The sequence below is a fragment of the Sturnus vulgaris genome, unplaced genomic scaffold (genome assembly GCF_052056855.1).
Source record: "Sturnus vulgaris isolate bStuVul1 unplaced genomic scaffold, bStuVul1.hap1 Scaffold_184, whole genome shotgun sequence".
NCBI classification, from domain to species: Eukaryota; Metazoa; Chordata; class Aves; order Passeriformes; family Sturnidae; genus Sturnus; species Sturnus vulgaris.
In genome coordinates, this window is record NW_028276123.1 from 267501 (window position 1) to 270000 (window position 2500).

At 76.6% G+C, this 2500-nt stretch overlaps 1 non-coding gene across 1 annotated transcript; it reads right to left on the minus strand.

Moving 5' to 3' along the window:
* Nucleotides 1-829: 829 nt before the first annotated feature.
* On the minus strand, nt 830-982 carry LOC148218412 (5.8S ribosomal RNA). Its single transcript, XR_015800428.1, has one exon. It is a non-coding gene; the product is annotated as a 5.8S ribosomal RNA (ribosomal RNA).
* Between the last annotated feature and the right edge of the window lie 1518 nt (nt 983-2500).

A 2500-nucleotide genomic window follows, 5' to 3' on the forward strand; every position in this document is an offset into this window, starting at 1 on the left:
CCCTCCCGAAGAAGCGGCGCCGACGACGGACGGCCCGGACGACGGGGGCCGGCTTCGCTTCCCCCTCCCCCCCCCCAAACACCGCGCCTCCCCCGCGACCTTCTCTCTTCTCCCTTTCCCCCGTGCCCCGCCCGGCGCCCGCGCGCCGGGGGGTGGGGGGGGTGGGCGGCAGAGAAAAGGCGAGGAGACACACGGGGGGGGGGGGAACGAGGGAAACGGAGACTCCCATCCCGGAGACGAGAACCGAAGAGGAGAGCGGCAGAGACGGCCCTGACGGGGGGGAACCGGCCAGCCGGGCGGGAAAAGCGGCGACCTCAAGCGGGGAGAGAGAGAAACGCGACGGCGACAGAGAGAGGAGGGGAGGGCTTCGCGGGAAGGAGGAGGGGGTCGCACCCCCGTCCCCGGCGCTCTCGGCCTCGCGCGCGCGCGGCAGCACGGCACGGTACCCCCGCGGTACCCACCCGCAGACAGCCGCCCGCACGGGGGGGAGAGCCCGGGGGCGAGGCCCGCGCCTCGCCTCCCTCTCGGCCCTCTCGCTCTCTCGTCTCTCTCGCACGGCCCACGGCGGCGTCTTCGACGCCGACTCTCGCTCTCCCCGGCCACCGCCACCGCACCGCGGCACGGCCCCGGCAAGGACGAGCTCCGCCCCAGCGGCTCGTTCCGGGAGCGGGGAGCTACGGAGCGCTCCCCGAGTCTGCATTTAGGGGGACGAAGGCCCTGCGCGGCGACGACGACGACGACGTCGACGTCGACCGCGGGCAACGGGCCTGCGAGGCAACCCCAGCCGCGCCGCCGGGGTGGCCCCCCCGGACGGCGATTGATCGTCAAGCGACGCTCAGACAGGCGTAGCCCCGGGAGGAACCCGGGGCCGCAAGTGCGTTCGAAGTGTCGATGATCAATGTGTCCTGCAATTCACATTAATTCTCGCAGCTAGCTGCGTTCTTCATCGACGCACGAGCCGAGTGATCCACCGCTAAGAGTTGTCTGGCTTTCGGGACCGCTCGCGTGAAGCGGCCCCTTTTCTGTTTCTGCAGGGACGCGCGCGCCCCCGCGCGCCCCGCTTCGACCGTACGAGCACACACAAACGGAGGAGGAGGAGGAGAAAGCGCGGGGCAAAAAAGAGAAACCCCGCGCAACGCTCCGAAGGTCGGCCAAAGAAAGGCGGAGGGGCCCGCGCCCCCGACCGCCTCCCCCCGCGAGGGGAGACGCCGCCTCGCGTGCCGTCCTTCGGAGGCGGCCCAGGCGCCCGGGCTCGGCCCGACCTCCGCGCGGAGGGGCTTGTGCGGCAACGCGCCGGACCGCGGGGGGCACGGTGGCCCGCCCGGCCTCTCGATCACGGGACGACTACGCGTTCGCGGGCCGGGGGCGCGACCGCCGGCCCCCGCCGCTCCCGGCTCACTCCCTGGCTTCTCCTTTTCACCGCTCCGCCGACTCGCGGAACGCCGCCGCGCCAAAACGCGGGGGCCGGCTCTCCCGCCAGCGGCCCCTGAACGTCGCCCGAAACGCCACGCGGCGGCGGGACCGTTCCGCCGGCGCAACCCCTGGCGCGGGACCGCTTGCCCGCCGGAAGGCGAACGCCCGGCGGGCCGCGCTCCGCCACCGGCGCCGGAGGCGGGACGCCGCCGAGACCCGAGCCGGCATCGCGGAGCGCCCGAGGTCTGCCGCTCGGCAAAACCCCTCCGCCACCCGCGGCCGCACTCCCGGGACCGCCGCCGCTTCGCACCGCCGAGCTGCCCTTCCGCGAGCACGCGCCCAGCGGGCAGGCGTACGGCGGCTGAGCCGGGGGGCACCGCCCGCTCCCCTCGTTTCCACTCGGGGACCGGACGGGGAAGCGCCCCCGCGGCCGCCCCGCACGCCTCCCCTTTTTTTTGGCCCACACGCGGCCGGGAAGGGCGACGGGGAAGCGGACGGGCGGGGCCCGGGCCGGGACGGCCGCCGGTGAAGGCGGGCGCCTCGCGGCCGACCGTCCCCCCCCCCCGGGGGGGGCGGGGACACTCGCCGAGCGGCGACGCCGCCGCTCGGCACGGGGTCGCCCGCGCCCGCCGGACCTCCGGCGATGGAGGAGCCGGCCGAGCGCTGCGCCCCAACGGGCGGGGACAGCGCTCCGAGTCAGGGGTGGCCGGCGGCCGGCGCCGCCGCGGTGCGGTTCGAGGCGACAAGGCCGTCGAGGCGAGAGGCGCGCGGTCGCGCCTGACGCGGCGCCGCCCGCGAGCCCGCGGCGGCGGCTAAGGAGAAAGAGCGAGAGAGCGCGGCGGGCCCCGGCGGCCGCAACCCCGCAGCTGAGGTAGGTAAGGCAGAGAGCGCGCGCCCTCTGCCGGCGTCGCCCCGCATCGCAGAGGCCAGCGGGGTCGGCCCCCCGCGGCCGATCGCGCGCCGCGGCCTCTCCGCCGAGACCGGGCCGCAGAGAGGGGGGGGCAGGGCGCCCCTTCCCCGGCCCGGCACGGGTGGCCCCCGCGCGCGGGCAAGCGCGGCGGGACGCCGACGACGGCGAGCGCGGCCG